The 11,096-nt window shown below is 47.9% G+C and overlaps 1 protein-coding gene across 1 annotated transcript in view; it reads left to right on the top strand.

Annotated features, from left to right (window-relative positions):
- Positions 1 to 8,048: 8,048 nt before the first annotated feature.
- Positions 8,049 to 11,096, top strand: part of RIMS3 (regulating synaptic membrane exocytosis 3) — a 52,023-nt gene continuing 48,975 nt past the window's right edge. Inside the window, exon 1 of the mRNA XM_038377517.2 lies at positions 8,049 to 8,400. The gene's annotated coding sequence lies outside the window, so the exon portion shown is untranslated. The remainder of the gene's footprint in view (positions 8,401 to 11,096) is intronic.

Here is an 11,096-nt window from a genome sequence, read left to right as displayed (position 1 = left end):
TGCCATCTCTTGTCTTCCTCCTGAGACAGGCCTCAGCACTTGGAGGGGGTTTCTATGCCTGTGCCTTCTCCACTAGAAATACACTGAGACAAATCTTTAAAATAAGATTCAGCCCCTACCAAAACAAGACACGCCACTGCTCATTCTCCTGCTGGGGAGAGCGCGAGAGAACATGTGATGTGCAGTTACGTTGCTTAATGTGATCCTGGAAGGCACTCTGATACCACAGTGATGAGCATGGGATAAGAATATGTATAACTTGTTCGGTTTGCTCCAGGGGGCATCATTGGTTAAGAACAGAGGCTCTGCGCGGGTGTTAGACCTTGTGGCCCTTTTCACATGAAGGAGGGGTCCTTGGCCAACATAATTCTTCTTGCAGTGCTGGGTAACATGCCACACCTCCTGGGCAGACAGCTGGGGCATTGAACTGATTCCCGCTTCTACTGGGACATCGGTAGCTACCCAGGGCCTGGGTAGTTGACGGTGTACTGTATGCTGTAGCCATCTGAACCTTCGTGTCCATTGCAGGGATAACATCAGGCCCTCCTACTCCAGAAGCCCAGGCCCTTGCCGCTCGTGCTAGAGAAGAACTTCCTTTAGCAGTATAGGGGCTATGAAGCAGTTCTGATTCAATCCAGTCCAGAGCAGCAGTGCCTACGTGCACACCAGCCAGTTCATTAGTGTAGAGTTTGCAAAGCATTAGACACAATGAAGATGAGAGTTGCTGAACTATTTAACATTTCCTCCCCTCTGTGCAGTGGGAGAGCATTTGTGTGATAAGATCAGTCTCAGGAGCAGCTTTAAGGATGCACAAAACCAATGGCCAAGGGACCCAAACAACCCCCGCCCTTCCCATTCACGAGAGGGTGCCCCAGTTTGCAGGACCATGGGCTTGAAGGGGGTATGTGTATGTGGGGGGGGTCTGAATAGAAAGGGAGTGAGGACAGTGAGTGAAGGAGCGGGGAGGAGGGCAGAGATGAGGCCCTCCAAAAGCAGACCTGCTGAGATGCCCCCAAACTCAACCCCTCCTCCTGCGAGCCCCAAATTCGGCGCTGCTGTCCCCTTTGCTGACACAGGTGAAGTCCCAGCCAGTTTACATCTTCAAGCTAGTGAAACCACAGACCAGTTGCTTTACTGGGGGAGCTTGACCTTGTGTGATGGGTGCTGGTTATTTAGACGTATTAGGCATGATTGTTCCATTGTTACTTTGTCATTGAAGGGATTAGCCCAGCAACTGGAGATGTTGCAGTGGGGGTGGAAGGCGGGTGGGCAGCAGAAGTCTTCCTGAGATTAAACACCTCTCCCCCACAAGCAAGACCACCCCAGCTACTGCAGGGTCCTGCGGATGGGCCATGGAGAACCAATCCGAGTAGCAGAACCAATGCACCCATTGCATTATTTCTAGTAGAGTGGCAGCTGGGGCTCACCGTGTGCTAGGCACAGTATGGCAGTAGTCCCTGGCCTCTAGAACGTAGTCTAAGGGCCACAGACAAGGGGCAGGCCTGCCCACGGCCACGTAGCAGGGCCGTGATTAGAACCCGGGTCTGACTCCCAGTCTGCTGGCCCGTAGCCTCTGCACACGTGAGCCATTGTAAAAGGCAGGTTCCGCGGCCAGAGTGAGGCCAGATCGTATGCTGCCTGCTAGAGGGATGCCATTTCGGAGCCTTCTCTTCTCCATTTGATTGGCTGCCCCACAACTCCGCCCCGACGCTGAGGCTTCTCTGCCAGCGGCCGGTTTGTAACGAATGTTTCTGGAGACTGATGGAGCGTTTGATGCTGCGACTGAGCCCAGGGAGGCTCGTGCAATGGGCACGTCTTTTATGGAAGCAGGTCATGAATAAATAACCATGCACGTGACTCAGATGGCACATGGAAACCGCTCCGCATGCCTCATGGTGCCTCAGAGCTGGAGATTGCACGCACTCTCATGACGCAATCAATAATCACCTTCTCTGTCGTCTCCACTCAGAGTGCACTGAGACCCTCCTTACAGCCCTTCGGAGCGAATTATTTATTGATCCCGATTGCAGCTTCCATTAGGCCCAGTGTTCTTTGCCTTGCCTTTGCCCAAGGATGGAGAACACAGCGCTGGCTGAGGAGGAACACAGCTCGGCAAAAAGCACAGGCTTCCCGTACTGCCTGTTTTCCCAGCTCCAAGCAAGGCCCTAAATCCAGCGTGTGGCTTGGAAACCGCTTCACGATGCTCAGCCCTTAGAGTCAGACAGGGCCTGAAGTATCAAAGGAAGTCAATCTTAAAGAGGCTTCTGCTAAGAGAGCAGTGGCTTAATTTTCCAATATCATGTGATACGTCTATGTTCCAAGGCATCACCCGCTGTATGCACAGACTTTGTTGAACCAGGGAAGAGCAGGATTTATGCAAATGTTTGATGGGGAGAGGGCTTCCTCACTTTATTTTGTTCCGCCATGGAGCTGAAATAGCCACTTCTTTGCACCCTGTAACAGACTGCTGGAGTCTCTGCCGCAGACAGACCGTGGGCTTTGTGGCTGCCATAGTGGTAAATCCACATACACATGCTGATGGAGCTAAGGCAGGGGCAGGCAAACTTTTTGGCCTGAGGGCCGCATCGGGTTTCTGAAATTGTATGGAGGGTCAGTAATGGGAGGCTATGCCTCCCCAAATAGCTAGACATGGCCCGGCCCCCGTCCCATATCCGAACCCACCCCCGCTTCTTGCCCCCTGGCAGGACCCCCCCAGGACTCCTGCCCCATCCACCCCCCTGCTCTCTGTCCCCTGGAGTCCGTGCCCCTAACTGCCCCCTGCCGCCCCATCCAACTCCCCCCTCTCCTTCCTGACTGGCCCCCCCCGAGTCCCCTGCCCCCATTCAACCATCCTGTTCCCCGCCTTCTGACTTCCTCAACCCCCTATCCACACCCCCACCCCGACCGCTGGCGGAGCAGTGAGCTGAGGCTGCGGGGGCAGGGGAAACAGCGGGGGAAGGGCCAGGGGCTAGCCTCCCAAATCAGGAGCTCAGGGGCTGGGCAGGACGGTCCCGCGGGCAGTAGTTTGCCCACCTCTGAGCTAAAGCATATGGAAACATGAGCCAATCCCTGCATTCCTGATCTGCAGCTCATCTTTCCTTTCCGAGCTTCGCAGAAACCAGTTTGGCCAGGAGGCTAACATCTCACATTAGCGGTAATAAGAAAAGGAGTACTTGTGGCACCTTAGAGACTAACAAATTTATTAGAGCATAAGCTTTCGTGAGCTACAGCTCACTTCATCGGATGCATTTTCATGAAGTGAGCTGTAGCTCACGAAAGCTTATGCTCTAATAAATTTGTTAGTCTCTAAGGTGCCACAAGTACTCCTTTTCTTTTTGCGAATACAGACTAACACGGCTGCTACTCTGAAATTAGCGGTAATGGAAGCCTCCCTTCGGTCCACTAGCTGGATTCCATCCTCATTCCAGCATTAAGGAGAATGAGTTGCTATAGGAACAGAGAGCTCTCAGTCCCTGGCCATTTTCACACCAGAGATCCAGGATGTGCTCTGCTCATCCACTGAGCAATGAAGTCAGATAGACTCAGGCCCGTGGTGGACAGCGAGCATAACTGTGGACACAGCAAGAGCAGCACAGTTGCAAAGCGGATCAAAAGTGCGCTCATGCTTCTGTCCCTGTCTGTTTACATACAGCATCCACTGCTTTCCCAACCCGACGCGACTCCAGATATTTCCAGATAGACCTAATGGTTCAGGCAAGTCCAATGGCCCATGAAGCTATTTGGGACAGAATAAGAGGACTACAGGAAGGGTTCAGAAGAGACGAAGGCACCATCAGTCTTGGGCAAGATTCAGATCTAGACAGTGGTTAACGATGGCCCTGGATAAGCATTGAATTGGGCGAGTCACATAAGTGGGTACTTCTTAATTAGCCTCTTGCAAGAGTAATGGATCATGGAATATGGGCATGGGTCAGAAGAGCTGTGGCCAAGGCAGAATGCCGGGAGAGAAAAGTGAAGTAACACCATCTCCCAGGTAGTAACAGTGTCTCCAACCCAAGAGCTCACAAGTCATGAGTTCTCCCCTGCTCCCAAGTCGTGATGGGCGTAACAAATATGAGATTTAATTCATTTTAAGATCTTTATATCTGCTCTCTGGTTTTGAGCTTTTTTTTGCAGGGATGGTGGTGGTCACATTTTCAAGCTTTTCACTGCAAGCAGAGGGTAGATTCCCACCGCAGTCCTTGTTTTAAGAAATCCAAGAAAATCCATTGGGTTGCCCTTAATTCCCTTGGGCAATACCATTCCAACCGCTAATAGATCTCAATTGCCAGGGATCAATTCCATAATTGTCTGTTTAAATGGTCCTTCAGATGATTTTAATCCAGTCCTACTCCTTGTTACATGAAGTGGCTGGATGTCCTGCTTGGGCATAGTTGGAGAAACAGCTGCTGGCTATTGGGAGAAGCTATTTCTTGGGTCAGTCCAGGGGAGAAGCTATACTCAGCCCTGCATTCAAGAGGCTGAAATACAAAGCCTGGGTATATGCCGGCATTACCCGTGTTTCAACACGGCAGTGAAGAGAGGGTTGTGACTCAGTCCTGTCATCATGGCTTAATCTTGTATTTGTGGATAGAGTATTAGTAATTGATGCTTTTGCCTGGGTGGCAGCATGAGTCCCATGTGATCCGGCCGCCCCCAGGGCTATTTTTGGTAGTGTATACGGAGTGGGCTAACAGCAGATACTGCTTGATATCTCTGCAGGGGAATCGTTCCAACAGGCTCTGACTCCCAGCTTCAAGAAGGGAGATTTTTCTTTGATAAGTTAGGAACAGCTTGGGGAGGGAAGAGTAAGGGAGCATTCATAAACTGCTATGCTGCTTCCGTGGATTTTAGACTCGTAGTCTGTACAACACTGATTTGAGGGAGAGCGAAAATCGGGCATGTTACGCCTGGACTTAGATTCCCTGCCAGTCTAGTCCTGTTTCCAGCTGCCTCTCCCCTCCCTTTTTGGAAGTAAATTCTCACAACCCAATCCAGCATCCTCTGCCTAGTCCCCTGCACTGCAACACTGGAATTAGCAACGGGCACCATCATTTGCATCCTCCCATTCAATTGGGTGGCACTCTTTGCATGATTTGGAGGCCACCCAATTAGATGGCAGCATGCAAACTGCAGGCTCTGCTCTTGTTTCCATGTCCAAAGTTTGATACTCCAGCAGAGCAGCACAACTGTCCCAGATTTAAGTTGCTTAATAATTTCAGATGGATTTTAAATGCTTCTTTTGGGGAAAGGCGCTGACTGAAACACAGGGCCAAAAATCTGCAGTCCTTTCTTAAGCTTCTATTGCAGTTTTGCTCAAGAAAGGATAATGATTTTGGAATCACACACACACACACACACACACACACACACACACACACACACACACACACACACACACACACACACACACACACACACACACACACACACACACACACACACACACTCCCTCCCCCCCTCTTACTTTTTAGGTAGAAGAAACCACTATAGCTTGTATTAGAGAAGATTATTTTCCATAAAAATTAAATTAAGGATCTGACTGAAACAAGTTTCATGCACCCAATTTGTGAGCAATTAAATGTGCAGGACTGGTCATTGCACTTGCAGGTTTTTAATTCATCTACATTCAGTTATTCACCTTGTTGCACAGTTAATTGCTTGCTCAAATTTGCTGAGCAATTGTTCATCTAACTTTAAAAAAAAAAAAAAAAAAGAAAAATCAGGTCTGAAGGTGTCCAAATGGGGTTTGTTGGACAGGGTTCTGGAAAACTCAAACTAATGTGGGCTCATGAGTTTTCACACACAATCAATGTTTCTTAACTTCTAATCTAAGACATTCTTTACCTCACATTAAGAAATGGCAAGGATCACGGACTAATAGTTCTTAAAAGATACGTCTACATTGCAATTAAAAGCTTGTGGCTGGCCTGGGCCACTTGACTCAGGCTCACGGGGCTTGGGCTAAAAGGCTGTTTAATTGCGATGTAGATATCTGGGCTCAGGTTTCAGCCTGAACCCAAACAACTACACCACAGCTCAACAGCCCTTTAACCAAAGCCCCGCAAGCCCGAGTCAGCAGGCATGGGCCAGCTGCTGGTGTCTACTTGCAGTGAAGATGTACCCAGAGCTTTCTATTTTCATTCAAATTCTGAGATTCCCCCCCCCCCAGGGTTTGCACTATTCTGGTGCTCGGACAGTGTTCTGGATCCCCCCCAGCTTCAGTGACCCATATGGGCATTTTAGAACCCTGAAAAAAATACCTGTTCCAAATTTTAGGATTTTGTCCCAAGTCTCTTGCATTGAATCCTACCATCTGTCTGATCTATGGACGCTGAATTTACGCTCATGCTACAAAGGTCTCACCACTTACCTTGCCCAATAAAGAGGGGCCCAAACAAAACCCCACAATATGGATGTTGCATTCCTCTGTGGGTAGATACTTAAATAGTCATGGGGAGGGTGGGAGAGCGAGAGACTGATTCTGTAGTCCAGCAGTAAGGGCATCCCCAGGAAGATAGAAGAACCTGGGTCCAGTCCCTCCGCTCCAACTATTCCTTCATTGTGTATCCACAGTGGAACAGAGAGAGGCTGAGGGATCCCTGCATCAGAACATCCCATAGCTCAGTGGTTACCCCAGCCACCTGAGAGGTAGGAGAGTTCTGTTCAAACTTTTTCTCCCCTCTCTGCCCGATGGGGGAATTGAACCTGGCTCGCCCACATCCCAGGTGGGCATGCTTACCGCTGAGCTAAAAGTTATATGGTGGCCTTTTCCTCCTGCTGGATTTTGAATAGGACCCAATCCACTCTGTGGCCTCTGGGCATGCTAACTGGATCAGGCCCCACAAACAACTCAGGCATTTGTCTACCAATCTTCCCCCAGTTCATGAATTGCTGTGGGGCTCAGTGGGGAGATAGGTGCCCAGACACCTAGAGGGAGGCTGCAGTGCATGTGCCCAGAGGCAGGAACAAAGACGCCAAGGGAACAAATACTTAGCTGCTGAAGGAGTTTAGGTGCCCCCGGGGGTCGGCGGGAGTTCTGTGGATTGCAATGGAGACAAAACTGGGACATAGGCATCTAAGTCCAGGGCTTAGGCACCTAAATCCATTTGTGGATTTGGCCATAGTCTCTCTGTCCCTCAATTTCCATCTGTAAAATGGGGCTAATAATACTTCCTGTGTCGGTCTTGTCTATTTAGATTTAGAAGATCTTTGTGGCCAAGAATCTGTTACGTGTATGTACAGCACCTAGCGCCATGGGCCCTGATCTCAGCTGGAGCTGGTAGGCACTGCTGGAATACAGATAATTACTATTAAGACAGCAGGAGGTCTAAAGCAAATGATCAGAGCTTTCTTACTGCCACCCATCCCAACTAGTGATCAGCTTATTCTGCAGCAGGAAGATTTAGGGGAAAAAAACAACTTTCAAACTCAAAAAGTAGTTAAGCTCTGAAACAGGCTTCCAAGAGAGGTGGTGGAATCCCCCTCATTGGAGGTCTTTAAGAACAGGTTGGAAAAAAACCTGTCGGGGATGGTCTAGGTTTACGTGGCCCTGCCTCAGCACAGGGGGCTGGACTCTGTGACCTCTCGAGGCCCCGCATTTCTATGATGGTGCTTCTTCTAGGATCACCATCCACCACCTTTTGTTCAGCTTTGCTTTCTTCTTGTCCTGAACCAGGCACTTCAGCTCCAACGTAGCCCATCAAAAACGGAGGCCCTGAGCAGCCATATTCAGCTCAGGTTCCAGATTGTCCCAAGTTTTTGGAAACTGGCTCTGGTGCTTTCACGTGCCCCCCATTATAAAGGGTTAAGGGCTGGATGTGGGGGTCAGAATCCAGGTTCGCCAAAGATTGGGAGTATTTGGCTTTCAGCCCCATGCCTAGTTACAATGTTGTGCTATTACAGACCCCAAACAATGCCTTTGCATCCTGACGGGAGTGAGGGAGAGAAGTGGGACCCCAAACCATGGATTATGAGGAATAAGGGGAGAGGGAGGGAAGAGATGACATAGTAAAGAACCATCCTCCCCACCCACTCAAAAAAAAATTGCTTGTGAAATAACGGTGATGACTGGTCCCCACATGCCTTGCATCTCACTTCTGAATTTCTTGCCTACCCCTGCTTTTGGCTGTGAGGAGAATTGGGTCAGGGAGGTAACCATGGAGATGCTTAAGCAAAGTCTACAGCTCCGCTCCTGTCTCTCTCCAGAAACCTTTAAAGATTAACTAGATTGTCGTCTCCTCGCACTAGGGATGGGATTTTGGGTTTGAATCATTTGGGGCAGATTTCTTTTTTAGGGGAGGGGGAAGGAAGAGGTGGTGTTTGTGTGTTTTGGAGAAGAAACAGGGGGGTCTTTTATTCCTGTTATACCTGGACACCGTTGTCGGACTCCTCTGTTTGGTAAGATGCATCATTTTTTCTTATTACCCCTTTTCCTTAAAGGTGTGTGCATGGGAGGAAGGAGAGTAGGGAGTAATAGCCCCGTTTCTCTTTTCAGGAGCATTTGCAGAGGTGAATATTTAATCAAATGCAACAGAGAATTAATTTTTCCGGACAATTGTGCCGTTGCATGTTGTCCATCTGCTAAAGCACATATAGGGATATTTCTTTCCATCTCTCTGTGGGTCTGTGTGTGTTTCTATTAAAGTGACAGATCAGCAGGAGAAATGCTACTGACATGACATGTTTCTTTCATTTTGATTGCCCTTATTTGATTTCCTGCTATTCCATATGTCCTGAAGCAATTTTGCCAACAAAAGCCCTAGCACTGATTCCAGTCTGTGCAGAGAAATGGAGCTCGTTTACTGGAGAACTTCTCAAAATGCTTTATTTTTCTCAACTGTAAGAATGGTGAAGGTCACTGATAAGCAACCACATTAGGTTCTACAAGCTTGGTATCCATCTCCTCTCTTTTCTTCTCCCTACCCTTCACTGTCTTAGAGCAGCGATTCATGGCAGAGAAGGAAGGAAGCTTTAACGTAATCTAATCACTGATTGAGCATTGCAGTAATTTACTCTAAGAACGTTTAGTATTTTGCAATAAAATAAATAAAAATAGGAGAGAGAAAGGAAATTGGAAATTGCCTTGCAACCCCCTGCTTGGTTAAAGTGAGTGTGTGAGAGAGAGGGGGCACAAACCCCCTAAGTGCTGCAGATTTTGGACCAAGGATACTCTTGTGGTAATATGTTACATTTGACATGTTGGTACCAGTCAGAGCCTATAGCTTCTGTGTATGCCCCCCAGCTACTTGGGATATGTTCTGTAACCAAGCTTGTCTTGGTACAGCAGACAGCACGTCCTTCCAGTTCCCACCCCTGACTACTCGTTCTCCGAGGGAGCCGTAAGAAGATGGGGAGAATGGACGGAGGTGAAATTAACAGGGTAACGAATACCCTTCCTTTAAGCTCAGTAATACAAGAGCATGCTTTCCTTGTCCTTTGTCACAGATTATTCTTTGTGTGCTGTATTGCAAGTGATCCTATTAGCTGTAATGATCTAATTTGTGACCACCGGAGTTTAGCAATTCTCAGTGGTGGAGGAAGAGCAACGTAGGGAAAACAGCAGCAGGATCCTGTGTTTTTTCTGGCTTTATAACTATTAAGGATACTTAGCTTTTTAGCTGTAGTTCTCTTAGGAATGATGAAATGGAGGTAAAAGGGAACCTTAGAACCCCCTCATTTATCTTCCGAACTCAGTTTTGAGCCGATGCCCCAGCATGTTGCTAAGGGGCACTGTGTTCCCAGGGGTACCCCTCTCAAATGACATTAAAAATTATGACTCTGTGTGTGTGTGTGTATATATACACATGTGCACGTGAAAAAGCTAGGGTGTTGCCCTTGTTAAATTCCAGTTGGGTGATTGCATTCTGCCTTCCCAAATTTTCCGCTGCAGTATCAGTTAATACTGTATTGTTTACTTCCTGTCCTAACTGAGGTCCCAATCCAGCAAAGGCTCACATGTATGCTTAACTTGAAGTACATGAGTAGTTCCCATTGAAGTATTTACAGGATCAGGGCCTGGTTTTTGTCATATTGCTCCTGGGTGCTGTTAAACAGCTATTACACTCCACACCAGAAGCAGTTGCAGTTCAGTGGCAGGTAAAATTATCCATATTTTTTATAGGAATTTGAGATCATGAGATTTATATACACAAGATTTATAATTGAGGAGTTTGTTTCTGTTTAGTGCGGAGAGAGAACAGTCTCATAGTTTCAGAAAAATTCAAGCTCTTCCAATCCCCTACATGGGAACACTTCCATGCCACTGTAGCTAGGCATCACTTCTGTTGTGCATTATTATTCCAATTTTACAGATGGGGAAATCAAGGCACAGAAAGGGGAAGCAACATGCCAAAGGCAACAGAGGGAGCCAATGTTGACACTGGGATCAGAGTACTATTCTCCTAGTGCTTTAACTACCCAACTGAAGTGCTTCCCTGTTCTAGAAATATTAGAGAATTATTTGGCTTGCTGTAGCCCCTAGGAGCCCCATGCCTGGTCCAGGACCCTGTGGTGCTGGGTGCTGAACAAACACAATGAAAGGACTGTGCCTGCCCCAGAGAGCTCAGGGTGATTCTCCCAGAGCCATGGTTGAAGCCCCATCGCTGGTAAATAACAGCCGACCTCCATCTCCGTGATTGGTAGAGCTGTATTAGATAACTGGTGAGTATTTGCAAAAAGAAAAGGAGTACTTGTGGCACCTTAGAGACTAAAATTCATTTGAGCATAAGCTTTTGTGAGCTACAGCCACTCTACAAAGGAGAAAGCTCACAAAAGCTTATGCTCAAATAAATTTTAGTCTCTAAGGTGCCACAAGTACTCCTTTTCTTTTTGCAAATACAGACTAACACGGCTTCTACTCTGAAACCTAGTGAGTATTTGAACATCCAAGGCTTGAGTGAAAGTATCTGCCAATCCCCAACATTTTACATAGTTTAGCATGAATGATTGCTCACCTGAAGTGTCCTATCAAGAAGTGCGTTGTTCTCTTATGGAAAAATGTCTGCCATCCCAGTATGGACAGAGAAAATGTCATTCGGTGTTTGTATGGGACCTAGTACAATGGGGTCCTGGTGGTCCATGACTAGGGCTCGTAG

This window comes from Dermochelys coriacea, chromosome 19 (assembly GCF_009764565.3).
Source record: "Dermochelys coriacea isolate rDerCor1 chromosome 19, rDerCor1.pri.v4, whole genome shotgun sequence".
Taxonomy (NCBI): domain Eukaryota; kingdom Metazoa; phylum Chordata; order Testudines; family Dermochelyidae; genus Dermochelys; species Dermochelys coriacea.
Note: the sequence above shows the minus strand (reverse complement) of the source record. Positions and strands in the feature narration are given on the sequence as shown.